General features: G+C 39.3%; 1 pseudogene; it reads right to left on the bottom strand.

Annotated features, from left to right (window-relative positions):
- The window catches only part of LOC127434212 (succinate--hydroxymethylglutarate CoA-transferase-like), a 164022-nt pseudogene that overhangs the window by 118795 nt on the left and 24365 nt on the right, over window positions 1-20862 (bottom strand).

Below are 20862 nucleotides of genomic sequence, written 5' to 3'. Positions count from 1 at the left end.
AGATGGAAAAATGAATAATGAAATTATAATTTTTAGGGAAAAAGGACTGCTACTATGATGAATCTTGTTTATTTTCCTGGATTTTTAATAACATCATTAACAATAAAAGACACCTATAATCATTCTATATTATTGCTATTTTCTACATAGTAGGATAATAGATACTCAGGTCATTACATTTGAAATAACAAAAATGAAAATATGGGAATGTAGTAAGCAAAAGGTGTTAAACCAATCAAAACTTGTCTAAACTTTTATTTAAGCTTCTTCAAAGTAGTCACCCTTTGCCTAGGTTGCAGCGCTGAACACTCTGGACAGTATTGAAGGAATTCCCATGTATGCTGGGAATGCTGGCTGTTTGTCCATCTCATCAAAATGTCAATACATTTTAAATAAAACATTTAGTTTTGTAAAGAAATTCATACATTCTTACATACAAAATGTAAATGTGTCAAACATTTCAAGATTAAAAGATTTTTAAAATCACAAGAAACATCAATTCAGTCAAGTGTGTCCAAACATTTGACTGGTAATGCATTTGAAGCTAACCTAAAACATGAACAGCTTCCTTTAGAAAAATAAAATAATCCGGGAGACAAACAAGTATTACATAAAGGTCTTTTTGGATGAAGTTCATTGGGTTTATTGAAACAAATCATCAGACCAGCAGATGAGCCATCTCAAAAAGAGTCCAAAATGTCTGATAAATACAAATGCTGAAATGTTTGCCTTGGTTTTCCTGAGGTTTTGTGTAATGGCAAAACAGATCACCCCCAGAGGACAGCAGTCTAATATGAATCCAGGACATAACCTGAGACTTGTGCTGTCTCGTCAATGAACAGACTGAGGGAATAACGTGTCTATTGGAACTGTCAAACACATTCATCTTAAGGCCTTTGTTTTTATGGAATTAATGAGGTCTAGGTAACACAGAGCAGTGGAGGAAACCAACACACACACACACACACATTTATTTCTAAATGGAGACATACTATATACTTTTACTGTTTATTAGGGCTGTCAATTGACTAAAAAAACCTAACAAATTACATGACATGCCACCCAATTAATCAAATAATTGCATTAATCTCATATAGTATCAATATTTGCTGAGGAAACCCCCAAAATGAAGATAATTCAAAGACATTACATTATTGTGGCAGAAAAAGACAAAATTGACATTTCAAAAAGTGACTTCCGAAGTTTGTTTTATTTCCATATTATTGACCTTAAACCTATCGCTGGCCTACACTCCACAATAACTCCTTTTGCAGTCGAGTTTGTCAATCTGTCTAAGGCAGATTTAAGGCCAAAGAATACTTGTGTTGCGAATCGCTCCGTGCACAGTATGCGTGACGTAAATTTCGTCATAAAGCAGTCCGCCGGCCAGATTTTCTCGACTCGTGGACGAGGTCATCATCTGTGCGCATCATCAGTGCATGCACCCGCAACTGACTCTACTAAAAGAGTATCACAAAGAAGTTGTAGTGGGCATGCATCAAAGGCGAGAGTATACTCGCAAAGGCAACGCGGTCGACCAGGCGCGAGCCGATCCAGAACACGCAAAAACAAAGTATGCCTGGGCCTTTAGGGGCTGTTCACAAAGAATGTGTTCTGGGGCTGGGAAATTTAACGAGTTAATTTTCACAATTCATATTTTTTTGTTTAACTCGTGAAAAAAGAATTAACGTGTTAAAAAGGTAATAACGCAATTAATGCAGTATCCATTTTTTATTTTTTTTTCTGAAACTTCACGCAGTAGGAGAAAGGTGTCCCGAGTTGTCCCTTGCAAGCTACTCAGCTATAAACTGTGCGATTAATTAGTTCTTTTTTTAATTAATTCAAATCCCTATTGTGTTAATGTATTCAGTCTGCGATATTTATTTATTTATTTTTATCTTTCATTGCTTTTATAACACTGTGTCAAGTTAAAAATGGGTTTGAAAATGCGCCATGAGACCTTTGCATTTTATTCCTATCTGTTCCACTCAGTCCAGCTCTTAAAATTAGTTACATTGACAGCCCTAGTTTTTGCATAAAGCCTATTGTTATTTGTATAGACTAATTCTAACTCTCTAAAAGTTTTTTTTATTTTTTATTACAATAAATAAAATGTATAAACTTTGATTATTTTTTACAAATAAAAGATTCACCCACCCCATTGACCCCACTGACTTGCATAGTATGGATCATCACACATCAATGAAAATGTCTTTGTTTGTGTTTCACAAAAGAAAGAAAATCATACAAGTTTGAGATGACAAAAGGGTTTGTAAATGATGAGGGAATTATAATTTTTCGGCTGAATTATTTCTTTAACATTATTTACATGTGAGAGTGAAAAAGAAACACGTACTAATACCTAAAAACAGTGTAAAAAACAGTAACAGGTGTGTGTAATGAGGCTCATCCAATCAGAATCGGAGTCAGAACTATCCCTTCTATAACATTTGTGTGTTTTTGCATTGATTCATTTGTTAGAATAATTGTATCTTTTGGTACGTGTCCATTCAATAAAATAAAAAAATTTAAAAAATCAACTAATGAAGTACCTTTTATTTGCCCAGTATTAAAGGAATATTCCGGGTTCAATACGAGTTAAGCTCAATGCACTGCATTTGTGGCATAATGTTGATTACCACAAAAATGTATTTTGACTCTTGGTTCCAGTAAGGCATTTACAATGGAAGTGAATGGGGCCAATTTCTGTTAAAATAAAAAAAATAAAAATTCAAAAGTGTAAACAATATGCATGTAAACATGATTTTAGTGTGATAAAATCACTTATTAACCTTTTTGGTGTAAAGTTATTGCCAATTTTACAACTTTGTAACCATGACGATGTAAATGTCAACAAACCCTAAAACGACTGTAAAAATTACAATTTAAACAACTTTACAGCTCAAATAATGCATGATTCATGACACATATAATTCACTTCCATTGTAAGTGCCTCACTGTATCCTCTATTTTTGCTTTTTTTTTTTAAAGGAGGGACGAGTCGAAATGTATTTTTGTGGTCATCAACATTATGCTACAAATTCTGTCAATTAAGCTTAACTTGTGTTGAATCCGGAATATTCCTTTAATTCACTGGATTATCCAAAGAGTAGGCATTATTGCAAGGTTATTAAAATATAAAAACAATTTTTCTTTGCTAAATTTCAAGCTAAAATAGCATATTTTCAAGATACATAACATAACCGTGATATAAAATTACTCATGAAAATGCATTTATTTAGCTAAGTATATGCTCATCCACATTGGAATGGTGTTTTCCACCATCGAAAACAATGACATAGAAAATGCTCTCTAGTACTGCATACTTTGGAAAACTATGACATTAGAAAGAAAAGAAAAAAAAAGAAAAATATGTTTCTAATAAAAATGTATTCGTGTAGATGTGGCCTCAAAACACTTGAGAAACTGCTTAGCAATTCCCTGCCAACCGCAAGCATCATGGCGACAGCTTTTGCATGGGCAAGCATCACTCACATTTGAAAAGTTGGGATTTTTACATGCCAAAATCATCTAGCGCTAAAAGTGATTTAAATGTTCTCCCAAACAGAAAAGGTGTTTAAGGTAAATGCTTTTGGAAAAAAAAAAAAACAGACCTCCTTAACTTAAAAAGTGTTATAAAGGCTAGTTTGAAATGAAAAACTCAATTGTTGAAGCAACCAGATAAATTGTGTGGCTTCTATGACACTTTAGGTTCACGTGTCGACTCACATGCTCCTCAGGACTCGTACTTTAGTCTTTTGCATCTCAAGTGCAACACTCCATCAGTTGAGCTTCCACGCGATTCGATCACACCACGTGGTTTTGTGATTCAGATGTTAAAATGTATCTCCTTACATGTCATGCACTATAGTAAGTGTTTAGATGTCATAAGATAGCACTGAGTGAGGAACAGGGCGAATTCGTTGTTGTAGCACCTCTAGTGTTCATTTCACCAGAAAACTGATGCAATGCAAGCTATGTAAAAATTATTTTGAAAAAACAAAAACAAAAAAAAGGTATAGAAACGTTACTCTGAGACCAGGATGGGTTTTTATGATGAGCGTATAATTCACAAACATCGATAGTCATTCCTTGACATTTGCCCAATGCAGAAAATCAGTCTCTTCTTGAAAACGTACAGAGGCCTTGTTACACAATGTTTACAGTTTATAGTGTACTCTGAGCAGCCGACGGGCCAAACATTCAGTTCTTTAACACAAATGTGGAAGCGATTAGGAGTTCCTTCAAAACCGACAAGGTAATTAAAACAAGAGAGACTCGTTCACTCGCATTTCACCACACACCTTCACCACTCCTCCTTGCTTCTTTTCTCCCACCATTCTGCAACTTAAAAGGATAGTTCATCCTAAAATGCAAATTCTGTCATCATTTACACACCTTCATGCTGTTCCAAACACTATGACTTTCTTTTTATAATGGAACACAAAAGAAAGAACGTCAGGAATTGTTAGGCAAAAAACATTTTGCCTAACATCTCCTTTTGTGTTCTACGAAAGACAAACATTTTAAAACGACATGAGGGTGAGTACACGATGACAGTATTTTCATTTTTCTTTGAACTACTTAAGTGCACTGAAATGCCACCGACCTCTCCGGCTTCAACTTTGGATCATGTCGCAGCAGACTCAGCGCAGCCAGCGAGACACATTTAAAAATGAGATGTTGCCTGTCGAACAGCAAGGCTAAACGTTTACCAGTAAAATGAAAATTGGAGAATGTTTCCTCAGTGAGTGGTAGTCCATGTGGCCGCCCAATGGTGCCTTAAGGACATTCTTAAAAAAGACTTGGATCTCAGTGTCCTGCTGCGCACAAAACAGTACCCCAGCCATTCAGAATGCTGTATTCCTCTGTCGGCCTCGTCAATAAAAGTGAGAAAAATCAAACGGAAGACGTTGTACGTCATACTGTGCACATGTGCTGACCAGAGCTGCAAACGAATGCAGAAACTGTCTACAGTCTTCCTACTTTTTCATACATGCTACTTTATATGAAGTGATATGAATGCCCACTGGGTGTAAAGTGACATGGGAACTGGGTATACAGTTTATCGTGAGGGAGCTGGCAGAATTCAAAAGTTTGAAACTCAATGGAGTCAAATTAATAGTTTGCCAAAAAATTTAAATTCTGTTATTATTTATTCCCCCTAATGGTGCTCCAAACCTGTATGACTTTCTTTCCTCCTTGGAACACAAAAGGTGAATGTTTTTAAGAATATCTTGGCTTCTTTTTTTCTATATAATGACCATATACTGTAATAAAAAAAATTAAAAAAAACACCTTAGAAGCCCATTTGACTCCTGCACAATATTCCAGGTCTTCTGAATCCATATGTTAACTTTGTGTTAGGAACAAACCAATATTTATGTTATTATAATGTTGTCTTGACAAAGCAATTGCCTAGCAATGCCCTAGCGACAACCCAGAACACCCTAGCAACCTCCTAGCAACACCCTAGCAACCACCAAGTACAACCTGGCAACTGCCGAGCAACCACCTAGCAATGTGCTAGCAACCACTCAGAACACCCTCCCTTGCAACCGCCTTGCCACCAACTAGCAACACCCTAACAACTGCCTAGTAAACCCCTATCAATGCATTAGCAACCAATCTATTTATCTGTCCATCCATCTATCTATCTATCTATCTATCTATCTATCTATCTATCTATCTATCTATCATCCATTCATTTATAAGCTTTAAACTTGCAGACAAGGCTTTGACAATCATTTGTCAATTTCTGTTCCTCGTGCAAAAATATTGTTTGGTTTCAAAGATATGGAACATAGCACATGAGTCACATAGACCGTTTTTATGACACTTTTTGGTGCGTTTTTGTCAATTTGTAGCTTGAAAGATCCAATCCTCATTCACTTGCTTTATATGGAAAAAGGTGACCAGTGTTCCACCGAAGCACGAAAGTCATACAGATTTGGATCATCATGGGGTTGAGTAAACGATGGAAGAATTTTCAATTATTCCTTTAAGTGAAACTAAATTAAATTGCTTGAAATTACTTTTGAATTGTGAATGACAAAAGATGAGGCATCTACGACGGTTATTGGTCTGAACAACCAGTTTGTGCATTTAAAAACCATGGAGATGTGAGGTTTATTTCAGCAGGGTCACTTTTGATACTTTTATTGTTACCAGCGAAAAACAAACTTCAAGACTGCGGTAATACACCAGACGAGCAGTCTGTTTTCCTCTAAGCATACAAAAAGAGGTAATGTCTGTCAGAATGGGGACAATTAATTCCAGAGATGCAGCTGTCCAACTAAAACTCAACCAAAATCAAAATATCCCCCCCCCAAAAAAAAAGAAAAAAAAAGAAAAAAAAACATTTCCATATTCACTCCATGTATAATTGTCAGAAATAAACAAAGGCTTGTATGTCTGTATGCACTAGTCAAATGCCTACACGGGTCAAACAAATTTCTGTTTACGTTGGTCAGTCCTTCCTAAAACACAATTACTCACTGTAGAGAATGCTCAGTTGTAACATAAGAAATGGCTAGAAAACAATTTAGAGAAAACATTTGTACATATTTAATTTTTGGAAATGGCACCTGCTAATAACTTATGAGGATCTCTCTTTTTTTTTTTTTTTCATCCTTTTTAGGAATAGGACACTGTTGAAAAGATCAGCATTGTTTGTCACCAGAAAGTTTTCTTGTGTTTTGAACACTGGTCTCCAGCATGGGATGCTGATGTGTTTCCAGTGGAGAAATTTGGAATACTCATGCATCTCTTTTTCATACAAGGATGAGTCGTATGGAATACTTTTATGATGGTAAACAGGGTCAAAAATTAAGGGGGGCTTGTGGAAATAATGCCCCATAAGTTGAAAATGTGGGGGCAAAAAATGCCCCAGTTTCTGCTTTTTTAATTTATTTTTTTATTTTATTATTATTTATCTAATATATTTTTTAATATTCTATTATAATTCTTGTTATACACATTATCACATAAAATATGATTTGCTGTTGAGCCTAATTTTATAGGTCAGAAGAATATATATATTATATATATATAAACAGTGTATACACCAATCAGCCACAACATTAAAACCTCCTGCCTAATATTGTGTAGGTCCCCCTCGTGCCGCCAAAACAGCGCCAACCCGCATCTCAGAATAGCATTCTGAGATGATATTCTTCTCACCACAATTGTACAGAGTAGTTATCTGAGTTACCGAAGACTTTGTCAGTTAGAACCAGTCTGGCCATTCTCTGTTAATCTCTCTCATCAACAAGGTGTTTCCATCTGCAGAACTGCCGCTCACTGGATGTTTTTTGTTTTTGGCACCATTCTGAGTAAATTCTAGAGACTGTTGTGCGTAAAAATCTCAGGAGATCAGCAGTTACAGAAATACTCAAACCAGCCTGTCTGACACCAACAATCATGCCACAGTCCAAATCATTGAGATCCCATTTTTTCCCATTCTGATGGTTGACTGAAGCTCCTGACCCGTATCTGCATGATTTTATGCACTGCACTGCTGCCACACGATTGGCTGATTAGATAATCGCATGGATGATGGTTGGTGCCAGACGGGCTGGTTTGAGTATTTCTGTAACTGCTGATCTCCTGAGATTTTCACACACAGCAGTCTCTAGAATTTACTCAGAATGGTGCCAAAAACAAAAAAAAAACATCCAGTGAGCGGCAGTTCTGCAGATGGAAACAATCTTGTTGATGAGAGAGATCAATAGAGAATGGCCAGACTGGTTTGAACTGACAAAGTCTACGGTAACTCAGATAACCGCTCTGTACAATTGTGGTGAGAAGAATAGTAATCTCAGAATGCTATTGTGAGATGTGGGTTGGTGCTGTTTTTGCGGCACAAGGAGGACCTACACAATATTAGGCAGGTGGTTTTAATGTTGTGGCTGATCGGTGTATATATTCTCGATCGAATTATTCAGATTGAAAACGTACATATGAATTAAATTTGATTGATTAAATTATTTAAATTAATAAAATAAAATAAAAATAATAAAAAATGTTATTACATTATTATTAAAGTATTTGAATAAAAGAACGACAGAATAGTTTTATATGTGTAGAAAAAAAATGCTCTCATAAATATAAAAAATGCCCCTGAAAATTAAACCCAGGGTGAATTACTGCCCCTTTATGTAAAAGTGAATTTCTGACACTGGTAGTAACAGTGTTTGTTTTGTCCTTTTTGAGCATGACAGCTGGTCAGTATGAACTGTTCTTATATGGAAATGCTGCATGAAGATTCTTAACAAATTTACCTTTTGTTTTTTATTGGAAAAAAAAAAAAAAAAACAATAACAGCAAATGGGTTTGGAACAACATGAGAGTAAGTAAATAATTCCAGAATTTTCAGTTTTTACTGGATTATTCCTGATAAACCAGCAAGACTTTACTAGCATAACCAGTTGATCAGCACAGCTATGGTCATCCACCTGCTAAACCAGCATCAAATCAGCACTAACCAGCGTTAACCAACCTGGACCAGCATGAAAACGTACCTGATAGGGGACAATGCTCTCGTGGGCAGTTCCCCATTGTCTGGCCTCTTTACCAGCATTGAGGTAGTTGTGAGACAAGCAACCTGTAGTTCAGATAAAGAGAAAATGAGAAGGATAGAGGAAGAGAAAATAAAATAAAATCTTAAGAACTGTCAGTAAGCTCATTACATCCTGCTGTTTTGTGAGTTCAGTAAACACTTACGTGGCTGAAACAGCAGTTCACGAGGCTGTGCCGTAAAAAATAACTCAGACTGTAATCCGTTGTTTGTTCTTATGGAAAGCGAACCAACAAAAGCCTTAAGATTTGCCTCGAAATGTAAAACAAACATCTAAAACACCAGATAACCTTTCAGATTCAAAAGTCTGCTTGGCTGAAACATAAAAAAAAGAAAAAAGTATGGCCTTTTTACGATGCCCAGGTGATATTAGATTAAAGGCGATGCAGCTGAGACAATATTTTGCGATGTATACAGATAAACGAAGAATGTGAGGGGAGGTGAAACTGTTTGTCAAATCAAAGCATGTCGTGATGATTTAACAGTTTATGGAATGGTGATTGGAATTCTCCTGCGGCATCAGAGCTTTCCAGACCAGTCCAGTCCAGTCTGTTGTACTGTATGCCTGGAGATGAACTTATTTGTCACCTCTCAGCAAGTCATGAATGTCTTAAAAGGTAAAGTTCACCCAAAAATTTAAATTATCTTATTATTTACTAACCCTCAAGCCATCCCAGATGTGTATGACTTAGTTTCTTCCACTGAACACAAAGAAAGATTTTTAGAAGACTGTTTCAGCTCTTTTGGTCCATACAATGCAACAGAATGGTGGCCAGAACTTTGAAGCTCTAAAAATCACATAAGTCAGCATAAAAGTAATCCATATGACTCCAGTAGTTAAATCCTTATCTTCCGAAGTGATTTGATAGGTGCGGGAGAGAATTAGATCAATATTTTAAGTCCTTTTTACTATAAAGTCTCCTCCCTGCTCAGTCAATCTCCACTTTAATGTTCACTTTCACATTCTTCTTCTTGTGTTTTTTGTGATTCATATTCTTCATGTAGATGCCCCCTACTGGGCAGGGAGAAGAATTTCTAGCACAAAAATGACTTAAATATTGATCCACACCTATCATATCACTTTTAAAGATATAGATGTAACCACTGGAGTCATATGGATTACTTTTATGGTGGCTATATGTGCTTTTTGGAGCATCAAAATTTTGGCACCCATTTACTTGTATTGTATGGACCTACAGAGCTGAAATATTCTTCTAAAAATCTTACAATGTGTTCAGCAGAAGAAAGAAAGTCATACACATCTGGGGTGGCATGAGGGTGAGTATGAGATCATTTTAATTTTTGGGTGAACTATTCCTTTAATGTAATCCATATGACTCCAGTGGTTTAATCAAAGTCTTCAGAAGTGATCCAATCGGTTTAGGGTAAGAACAGACAAAAATATAACTTCTTTTCACTGTACATCTTGCCATTGCAATCTTTACCTTTCTTAGCACCATCTAGAGCTCTGTGCATGCATCAAGCACTAGGAAGTGTGTTCAGCAGAAGAAAGTAAGTCATACACATCTGGGATGGCATGAGGGTGAGAAATTATGAGAGAATTTAAATTTTTAGGTGAACTATGCCTTTAAGGCCCTTTCACACCAAACACTACACAAATACTCGCCGTTAGCACATTCTAGCATTTACAATAGGTGGTGCTGATCAACAATCAATTTTACTGTGGTTCAGTTAGTGGAACAACACACCTTTCAGATGGCTCGACCTCTACCTATCATGGATGAGAGGAAGAACTACTTAAAGTTTACAGAACAACCATGAAAGAAAGAAAGACAAACAAATTAGTTCTTTAGTGAGTCAATCGAATAATTTCAATTAAATTTAAATGTATTTTTAAAGAACTTTAAAAATCGACAGCGTAGAACAAAGTGCTGTACATTAAAACAGAGAAATAATATATATGAACAATTTCAGTCAGGATTTAGGCCCCATCACTGTACAGAGACAGTACTTATCAGAGTTACAAATGACTTGCTCTTATCATCTGATCGTGGCTGCATTTCTCTTCTAGTGCTTTTAGATCTTAGTGCTGCCTTCGACACCATCGATCACGACATTCTCTTGAACAGGCTTGAGAATTATGATGGCATTTGTGGACTTGCATTAGCATGGTTTAGATCCTATTTAGCATACCGCTATCACTATGTCTGTGTAAATGAGGAATTGTCAAATTAAACAAAAGTTAAGTATGGAGTGCCACAGAGATCCGTTTTAGAGCCTCTGCTTTTCTCCTTATATATGCTTCCCCTGGGAGATATTATCAGGAATCGTGGAAAAAGTTTCCACTGTTATGCCGACGATACCCAACTTTATATTTCTTCGAAACCCAACAAAATGTCAAAATTCTCCAAATTAGCAGAATGTATCAATTAAATCAAAGATTGGATGGCCAGAAACTTCCTTTACTCAATTCCAACAAAACAGAGGTACTAATTATTGGACCAGAAACCTCTAAAATAAGCCGCTAAAATATAATTTGACTCTCAATGGATGTACGGTTACATTGTCTTCTACAGAGAAGAACTTAGGTGTTATATTTGATACCATTCTGTCCTTTGAAAATCAAAATTCCAAAGTTTGTAAAACAGCATTCTTCCACCTCAGAAATATTGCTAAGTTATGACGCATGCTCTGTTGCTGATGCCAAAAAACAAATTCATGCGTTCATGACCTCAAGACTAGATTACTGTAATGCATTACTGAGAGGATGTCCAGCAAGTTCAATAAATAAACTTCAAATAGTTCAAAATGCAGCAGCCAGAGTGCTGACTAGAACTCAGAAATATGATAATATTAGCCCCATTTTATTATCGTTACATTGGCTAACTGTTAAATTTCCTATTCATTTTAAATTTTTGTTAACTACGTACAAAGCTTGGAATGGTCTAGCACTGCAACACTTAAGTGATCTTCTACCACGCTATATTCCATCACGTCCATTACGATCGCAAAATTCTAACCTGTTATTAGTTCCTAGAATATCAAAATCCACAAAAGGAGGTAGATCCTTTTCATATTTGGCTCTTAAACTATGGAATAATCTCCCTAACATTGTTTGGGATGCAGACAGTCTAAATCTAGATCAGAAGTTTTCAATTGGTGAGGCGTGCCTCCCCTGGGGGGCGCCAGAGAGCCCCAGGGGAGGCGCAGCGTGGGAAAAAAAAAAACATAACGGTTCACGTCTGTACACATCTGTCCTGCTAGCTTGCATGTTAAAGTGTGTTATGCATATGCGTGTTGCAAAACGGATCGCTTTGTATTGTCTACAATACAAAAGTCTACAGCAGAGGAGGCAGATTCCCTTCACCTCCACTTAATTATGTGAGTGCGGGTTTTCCGCTTTGACCCTGCTTAAAAGCAAATACCGATCAAGGCTGCAGGTGGAGGATGATTTAAGTTTATTCCTTTCTACCATGCAGCCCCTAATCGATCACCTGTGCGCATCACAAAGTCGGACTCATTGTTCCCACAGATGTAGGGGCGATGAAATTGAAGAGGCAAAATCGGCAATCAGATTTTTTCTTTTTCTTTTTTCTTTTTTTTTTTTGCTTAACGTAGGCTTATATGGAAGTGATTTTTACACATCTGATACTGTGACAAAACAGCACTGTCCATCTTGCTGATGTTGTTTGATGTCTGATGTTGATGTTTTCAAAGTTGAATTGGCTTAAGTAGCCTAAAATCTCCAAAATAGCTCTTATTCAATTGAGATAACATTAGTAGCCTGTGGAGGTTAATGAACATGTTTCCAGTTTAGTTATTTGACTGTCGAGGGTTATCTGATCAGTGATCAGAAAATAGAGCTGTCCATCATGCTGATTTCATTCTATGTCTGATTATGTTGGCTCTTTGGTTATAGGGCTGTTGAGAATACTTCGTTTAGTTTTTTGACTGTGGATGATTCTGTTCAGAAGGCTGATTTTAACAGTTTCCCAATTGCTTGAATGTGGTAAAAATGTGTTGCAAAGTGTTGCAAAGTATGTGTTCACAATATGTTTTAAAAAGAAAGATAAACGTGTTTGAAATGTTTTGAAATAATATAACCTATTTCAAAATGAAACTGAATTTAAAATGGAATGTTGATAGCTTAATAAAAAAGTTTATCTTAATAATAAATAAAAAAATTATATTGATGAAACTCATTTTGAGTGGAACATAGCCTAAAAGCAATACTAATAATTGCCAGCTAGACATCACTTCATTCTATTACGATGGACTTCAGAGGATGAACTGATGCCAACTCCAACCATAAGACATGGGATACTTCATATGCCACTGCCTGAACCTTGGACTTAGGATGGACCCCACCGAAATGACCTGCCGTTTGACTGCGATGCACCTCACTGATCTCTGCCTGCATCATCTTGGTCTAATGATGGACTACACTCTTAAAATGGAATATATAGACTATTAATATATTGCCAACAAAAGCCTTCATCAGCCAGCTAACAAAGGACAATGCATCTATGTGAACTTCTGCAGTTAATCAAGAATGAACTTCAAAGACATTAGTCACTAATCTTACAGTTCATACAAAATCTTTGTTAAAAACACTGGCCCTTAACACTTACTTAGTTTACTCATTTTAAACCATGACTTGCATTACACAAAAAATAACTAATATTGGCATTATATTCATGCTGTTTAGACAGAGGGGAACTGGCTCCCACAGTGAACCTGGTTTCTCCCAAGGTTATTTTTCTCCATTAACCAACATTTTATGGAGTTTTGTGTTCCTTGCCACAATCGCCTTCAGCTTGCTCACTGGGGTTCTAAATACAATTATTTAATTATTTATTTTTATACACAATTTACAATATTATTTAATCAAACTACACAATGATTACTAAGAATTCAAAGATATTACAATTTCATTTTCTGTTAATGCATGATTTTCTGTAAAGCTGCTTTGATACAATGTGTGTTGTGAAAAGCCCAATACAAGGAAGGAGGGGGAGGGAGTAGGTCAGGCCGGTTGGTTCCCGGCCTGAATCGGGCATTGGGGTATGTGACGAAGAGGAGGGTGTGGCCAGGCCGGGAGCATGCACGCCTGGCACTGAGTTGCCCCAGTCAGCGGGAGAGAGAGACAAGGAGGAGCCGGAGATTCCAGAGAGGGAGAGAGAAGAGACGCACGCAGCCTCTATGTGTGTGTGCATCAATGTTTTGTGTGCTGAAAAGCAGTTTTATGCTGTGTACATGAAACGTTTGTGTTATTAAAGTCTAAATGAATCCAATGTAACAAGGTTAGTTGTTGGGTGGAGAGGAGGAAGCTGGGACCGGGTTGAACTATACAGATAGGCATTTATTGCTGCACTCTTCCGTGGCACACAATAAGACACTGCTCCACACTGACATGCAGATACACACACACACTGCTGCGTACGTCTTTCTCTCTCTCTCTCTCTCTCTCTCTCTCTCTCTCTCTCTCTCTCTCTGGCATCCCCGGCTCATCCTTATCTCTCTCTCCCGCTAATTGGGGCAAATCAGCACCAGGCGTGCATCCTCACAGCCTGGCCATGCCCTCCTCCTTATCAAGGTCTGTTTAGCACTCAGTTCCATTATGATGTTGCAAAGGTTACAGAGAAAAAATGTCTTAAGACGGTTTTAAACATACAGTATTTATAGAGGTAGAGGACAGTGGTAAATCATTTCACAACCTTGGAGCAGCGACTGAGAAAGCGCGATCCCCTTTGCAGTTTTATTGTGACTGGGTAACATGAAGAAGCAGCTGATTGGCAGATCTAAGAGACCTCTGGGTACGGTGGAAGGTAATGAGTTCAGAACTATACTCTGGTGCCATACCATGTAAAGATTTAAAAACATACAACAACACCTGATATTGTATTCTGAACCGGTAACCAGTGAAGGGAGGCCAGGATTGGTGATATATGGTCCGTCTTCCTGGTATTAGTCAAGAGCCTTACTGCAGCATTCTGAACCAGCTGCAAATGAGACAATGAAGACTGACTCATACCCAGATACAGAGCATTTCAATAACCAAGGAGTGATGACAAAATCATGAATTACTTTATCCAGATCATTAATTGAGAGGACAGATTTAAGTTTAACAATCAATCTCAATTGAAAAAACTATTCTTTACAACAGCATTAATCTGCCTGTCAAATTTAAGTTCTGAGTCAAAGATGACACCCAGATTTTTGATGTGGGTATGCATATTGGACGAAAGTGTCCCAAGACTGTCTGAAATATTCTTTACACAGTCACTAAGGCAAAAAATTATATCCTCTGTCTTGTTCTCATTTATCTGGAGAGCGTTCCCATTCATGGAACTCGAGCTGCATTTGAACGCTATTGGACACCGTCCAAGTGTCACGTAGTCTCAAGCCCTTATAAAATCACACTAATTTATTGGCTGATGGTGCTTAAGCGATGCCCCCTAGGTGCAAAATCGCTCGCTTTCGCGCCATTGAGTAATTTTATACAGATATACGGAGTTGATGAAGGTTATTACACATGCAGTAGAGAAGCTGTACATGGACTTGCCAGATTAAACACAGTCAGAGGGTTTACGCTGACAGATATTCATGACAAGGACAAAAGCCTTCCTAATAAACGCCCCTGTGTCACAATCTGGGCTGTTCGGTGATGTAGTCCAGTCGGTGGTGGAAAAATTCTGTGCAGATGCTTCCTCACAGAGAGAGAGAGAAAAGCCCGCTGCAGCTCCGGTGCACTCACATTCGGCATCTTCGCAACATACCACCAGAGAACCGCATAAGGTGCCGGACACGAGTTTTGCACCCCCTCGGAGGGATTGGGGTCCTCGTCCCTGGGTGTCAGCGTAAGCATTTGGATGTTGGCCTGGCCCCTTTTAAACGGCCGGCAGGACACCAGAAGCTAGCCTGATGGACCTGTGGTGAAACAAAGGGTCTAAATGAAACTGTCTCAGTGAACGAAACTGGACTGTACAAACCTATCTGTTTCTCTCCTATTTGCCCTTCGAACAGTATTGGGATGAGTTCACTGTTGTACATGCCTCGAACGCCCGACAACCAGAATATGGTCCAGTTTCCCCCGCAGCTTGCACTGGGGAGCGAACATTAAAAAAAAACTCTTCCCGAATTCAGCCTCTACCTCCATGACCAAGGGTCTCGAGACATGCATAACAGAATTTGATGTTCATCAAGCACAAGCGTACACAAAACGCATCACATGCTGTCCACCCATAAAGAATGCTGGGGCCATTGTGGTAAACCAGTTTTCTCAAATAAACATTCCCCCCAATGTTCACACACTCTTCCACATTCAAAATACCAGGGAAAATATTTATTCTGTCAGCATCCCTGCTGCAAATGCATTTCAGGGCATTCATCGTATATACCCGAGTACAATAAAGGCAGAAACATTATTAAATCCCATTCAACCAGTAGTAGAGGCACAAAGGCCCTCCTCCGCTGTGCCACTTGTTGTGGGGCAGTCACCAAAAGTAAGCAATGCGCACCATCTAGTGGTTACATGTCGGGCTACAGGTGAGAGCCACGCATTAATTCCTCTGTCTGCCCATCTCGCGTCTTGGCAGCAGTTGCAGGGCATTTCAAACTGGGTACTTCGAATGATAGAGCATGCTTATGTAATTTAATTCAGGTGGGCTCCGCCAGTATTCAATGGGGTTGTTCCGACAGATGTCTCTGTTTGGGAAGCCCTGTTTTTGATTTGGGAAATTCACTCTCTCTTAGAAAAAGGGGCAATAAAAGAGATTCCCCCTTCTCAGAGAGAATGCGGCTTTTACAGCCAATATTTTCTGGACCTGAAAAAAGATGGCGGCTTGCGTCCCATTCTGGATTTGAGACGTTTTAATTTCACCCTAATGAAGTGTCAATTCAGAATGTTGATGCAGAAACAAATAATGTCACAAGTACAGCCGGGGGTCTGGTTTCTGACAATAGATTTGAAGGACGCTTATTTCCATATTCAGATTGCACTGAAGCACAGGCGTTTTCTCAGATTTGCTTTTGGGGGCAAAGCGTACCAATTTTGCATCCTTCTGTTCGGACTTGCACTGGCACCATGCACTTTCACAAAATGCATGGATGCAGCTCTGACGCCCTTGAAGCTTCAAGGCATCCACGTTTTGAATTAGCTTGAAGACTGGTTGGTGTTAGTTCACTCAGAGACTTTGGCTACCCAACATCGTCATTCTCTGCCATTTAAGCAATCTAGGGCTGTGTGTAAACCTAGACAAGAGCATCCTGTTGTCCGGGCAACAGACTTTGTTTCTAGGTGTGGAGCTGGATTCGCAGGCGATGCAGGCACGCCTGTCTCCAGCTCATTTTCTGTCATCACACTAGTGTCTAGCGATGTTCAGAGTGGGACATGTTCTCCCTGTGAGAACATTTCACAGGCTTTTGAGGCTTATGATCGTGGCGTCTGCTGTCATTCCCCTGGGCATGTTGCATGCGAGACCTTTTCAGTGCTGGATGAACTCCACAAAGGGAGTTCAACCACTGACGCATGCGCTTCGTCCCTTCAGAGTGACTCGTGGTTGATACCAAACTCTGCTGCCATGGAAACGAACCCGCCTTATGTTGGGGGTTCAATTGGGACAGGTGTGTCACCACAATATGATAACTACAGACACCTCCTCCATGGGTTTGGCCGTTGTATACGAAGGTCATCCAGCCTATGGAGTATGCACAGGGCAAGCGGCAATACTGGCACATTTACAGGCTGGAGATGCTCACAGTGCTGCTGGCATTAAGGTTTTTCCATCTGGAGATTCAGGACAGTCATGTCCTCATCCAGTCAGACAACATGACGGTGGTGTCCTACATCAATCTCCAGGGAGGGGTGCGCTCGCGTGCCATGCTAAGGCTGACACGTCGCATTCTTCTGTGGGAACGGGACAATGTACTATCTCTACAAGCCATACATTTTCCAGGCAGGTTGAACTTGGGGGCAGATCTCCTGTCCAGACAGGGTCTGACGCCCAGAGAATGGACTGTCCCCTCTCATTTTCTCTCTCGCCCCCTGAACCACTGGGCATCGATGCGATGGCGAATCAGTGGCAGAGAGTGCTTCTTTACACGTTTCCACCGATCAGTCTGCTGCATGCAGTTTTGCAGAGGGTTCTGGAAAATCAGGTTCATCTTCTGTTAGTGGCATCGTATCGGCCATCTAAAGTTTGGTTTTTGACTCTGATCTCTCTCCTGGAAAAGACACCTTGGGAGATTCCAGTCAGAGCGAACAAGTTGTCTCTGGCACTGGGCAGCATTTGGCACCCCTAGCCGGACTTGTGAATGATGGGTTATCACCTGCTGTGTTTGATATTATTCTAAATGCTAGAGCTCAATCAACGAGGAGGCTATATACGTTTAAGTGGCGTATCTTTGCTTCTTGGTGTACAGTGCAAAGTGAAAATCCAATTCACTGCCCTGTCAGTACAGTGCTGGTATTTTTGCAGGAACGTTTCAGAGCCGGTGTTACCCCAACAATGCTTAAAGTCTATGTTGCCGCTATAGTGGTTGAACATGCGCTTATCAACAGAGTCTCTGTTGGTAGACTTTCTTATGTGTCTCGTTTTATGTGTGGGGTACGCAGGCTTAGACCTTTTTGTCCTGTCCACATTCCTTTATGGGATTTTCAGTTGTTATAGAGGCGCTCTTGGGCGCTCTGTTTGAGCCGTTGACAACAGTCACTGATAGGTTTTTGACTCTCAAGACGGTTAGTGGCATTGGCATCATTTAAGAGAGTCTGTGATTTGCATGCCCTGTCGGTCAATCCCTTGTGTATGGATTTTGCACCATGGTGTTCAAAGGTTGTGTTAAGACCTCGTTTGGGCTATTTGCCCAAGGTTATTTCAACGTCATTTCACTCGCAGACCATTAATTTTCAGGCTTTCTCTCCTCCCCCATTTGAGTTGGAGGAGCATGAAAGGTTACATATGCTTTGCCCAGTTTGGGCCCTGTGAGTTTATGTTGACCATACTAGCCAGTGGCGTAAGTCAGAGCAGTTGTTTATGTGCTTTTGTCGCAGCAACAGAGGTGTTTCGGTGTCCAAGCAAAGACTGTCTCATTGGCTTATCGATGCAATTTCGAGTGCATAAGAAACATGTGGTTTACCTTTGCCTTCGGGTATTCTAGCCCATTCTACGAAGAGCATGGCATCCTCATGGGCTTTGGCTAGAGGTGCATCCTTGGAGGACATTTGTGTGGTGGCAGGGTGGTCCTCTCCACATACATTTGTTAGATTTTATAATAAGGATGAGAGTTTGTCTCCTGCTGCTAATGTTCTCTCTGTTGGAACAGGAGTAAATTCATAATTCCTTTTATCCAGATGCTTCAGCTCACTTGTGCGCTGCTCTATGCTTGCAACACAGGCTTAGACAGTTGGCAGCTACTGTTCGCATGGCGTGAGTGTATATCGTTCCCATAGCATTCATACGCAGCTTGAGTTCCACGAAAGGGAACACCTCGGTTACGTACGTAACCATGGTTCCCTGAGGGGAATGAGATGCTACGTAGCTGGCCATACTCTCTAGCAGCTGCATAGGCTTGTGCCTTTTGCAGAAAACCTGACTCGATGGCACGAAAGCAGGCGCCTTTATGGAGCCTGAATCAGCCAATAAATTTGTGTGATTGTATAAGGGCTTCAGATCACGTGACACTCGGACAGTGTCCCACAGCATTCATATGCAGCATCTGGTTCCCTTCAGGGAACCAAGGTTAGGTACGTAACCAAGATGTTTTTTTTGCTACCACAAATGATGCAGAGCTTGGTTGAATTTGGTTGAATTATACTCACTGCACATCAAGTGTAGTATTCACCATACATCTTTGATTTAACATGAGTTAAATGTATACAAGACAGCAAGAGGTCACTGGATATCCCTGTTTCCCAAATCTGCTACATATGTGTTTCTCCAGCAAAAATTTTTCCAATTAAAACACAATAGCATGAATTAAAGCCATGCAGTATGCATCTCGGCCTTCTCTACTGAGCTAGGGACTTGTTCTTGGCAGGACTTCTAAGGTAAATGTAAAACCATTCAAGCTGTTTCACTCAAAATAAAAACCAAAGACATACCAAGCAAAATTGTCAATACTTCTTTTACCTTACGCTACGCAGACACAACTGCATAAATTCTTCCTTGATGAAACAGAATGTAGCAATTTAGGAATAATATATATATATATATATATATATATATATATATATATATATATATATATACACACACACATCCATACACAAACATACACACATGCACAATTATAAGGCAAGTGAATATTCTGATCTTATCATTATTTCCATGCACATTTTCCAACTCCAAACCACATAAACTTGAATGCTTATTGGATTCAATAATTTTCAGGTGATATGTATTTGTGTAATGAGGGAGGGTGTGGCGAAAGTGACTAACACCTTATATCAAGGTGTGCATAATTATTAGGCAGCTTCATTACCTTCATTACTTCAAATGGGCCAAAAAAGAGATTTAACTGACACTGAAAATCAAAAATTGTAAAATGCCTTTCTGATGGATGCAAATTAACTGCAAAAGACTTGAGAAGAATTAAACGTGAAGCTACCAGGAACACATTATCCACCAGTGCCATCATATTCCAGAACTGCAACCTACCTGGAGTGTCCAGAAGTACAAGGAGTCAAGTGCTCAGAGACATGGCCAAGGTCAAGAAGGCTGAAACACGACCACCACTGAATAAGATTCACAAGTTGAAGTGTCAAGATTGAAGCAAAGCAACTACCTGAAGACAGATTTTTCAAAGGTTTTATGGACAGATGAAATGAGAGTGCCCCTTTATGGACCAGATGGATGGGCCCATGGCCGGATCACTAATGGACACAGGGCACCACTTCGAGTCAGGCTCCAGCAAGGTGAAGGAGAGGTACTAGGATGGGCTGCTATCATTAAGGATGAGGTAGTTGGACCTTTTCGAGTTGAAGATGGACTGAAACTTAACTCCCAAACCTACTGCCAGTTTCCGGAATGTACTTTCTTCAAGCAGTGGTACAGGAAGAAGTCCTCAGCATTCAAGAAGGCCATGATATTTATGCAGGACAATGCTCCATCACATACATCCAAGTACTCCACTGCTTGGCTAGCCAGCAAGGGCCTCAAAGATGCCCAAATAATGACTTGGCCCCTTCCTCACCTGACTAAAATACTACTGAGAACTTGTGGGCCCTTCTCAAATGTGATACTTACAGTGAGGGAAGACAATACACCTCTTTGAACAGCATTTGGGAGGCTGTGGTTGCTGCTTCAGTGAAAGTTGAATGTGAA

Source organism: Myxocyprinus asiaticus, chromosome 44 (assembly GCF_019703515.2).
Source record: "Myxocyprinus asiaticus isolate MX2 ecotype Aquarium Trade chromosome 44, UBuf_Myxa_2, whole genome shotgun sequence".
NCBI classification, from domain to species: Eukaryota; Metazoa; Chordata; class Actinopteri; order Cypriniformes; family Catostomidae; genus Myxocyprinus; species Myxocyprinus asiaticus.
Note: the sequence above shows the minus strand (reverse complement) of the source record. Positions and strands in the feature narration are given on the sequence as shown.